The sequence below is a fragment of the Arachis ipaensis genome, chromosome B05, assembly GCF_000816755.2.
Source record: "Arachis ipaensis cultivar K30076 chromosome B05, Araip1.1, whole genome shotgun sequence".
NCBI lineage: Eukaryota > Viridiplantae > Streptophyta > Magnoliopsida > Fabales > Fabaceae > Arachis > Arachis ipaensis.
Window position 1 is genome coordinate 9,947,234 of NC_029789.2, and position 935 is coordinate 9,948,168.

Here is a 935-nt window from a genome sequence, read left to right on the forward strand (position 1 = left end):
ATATTACAAAAAAAAACATTTTAAACCTATTTATCTAAATAGTCCATATTTTTAACTGAAATATATAGTTGAAGCATAAGCATAAGGATGAGTAAGCAGCGGGTATTACGGTTCACTTTCTCTTCAAAAGTGGGACATATATGCAAAGAAATCCCAATCAATATTAAAGCTACATTAATCGAGCATGTAATAAAAACGACAACTCCCTCTAGTTTCAGCTGCTATTATAATTAGAATTAACTCTCTATAAATTATGTTGCGCATGCCAAGTCAAATTTGGCTCCACATTGAAGTTAAAGCACCGATCACCAAAGTTATTGCCTCTGCGTGTGTTGTCTCTCATCACAGCTGCATTTGTACTAGGCTAAGTTATCAGAAATAAAGGACAAATTCCATTGATGTTGGCTTCGACCCATCCCTCTGTTTGCATAGACAATTCAATTCAATATGGACACCCAAAACAAAATAAAATATGACAATTCAATATAACAATACTGCTGTGTTTGTTCTAATTATTGCTCCCAAAGGAAAATGATTTTTCAACATGCAAACTGTACTACGTACTACAGGACTCTCTAAAGTCCAAATTGACACAATTATTTCTGAATTTGGGTGTAATTCCAACTTTTTCTTTCATTCCGAAATATTCTAAGACTAATATCACTTTTATTAAAAGTTCATATAAAGTATCATTTTTTCGAAATTGTTGAAAGTAGATCGTTTAATTAAATTATTATTGGATGAATATCGTGTATGCGTGTTCGTGTTTATTTTTTTTTTAATAAAAGATCAAATATCCAATACTAATATAAGTGAACATAAAATATGTATATTTTGACATAATATAAAAAAATATATTGTATAATATCTAACAAAATGTTATCTATACATTATACTGTTTCAATATATATAGATCATATTATTTATTCAATCTG

At 28.9% G+C, this 935-nt stretch overlaps 1 long non-coding RNA gene across 1 annotated transcript in view; it reads right to left on the reverse strand.

Annotated features, from left to right (window-relative positions):
- The window catches only part of LOC110262737, a 10,268-nt gene that overhangs the window by 503 nt on the left and 8,830 nt on the right, over positions 1-935 (reverse strand). The gene's annotated exons all lie outside the window — the stretch shown is intronic.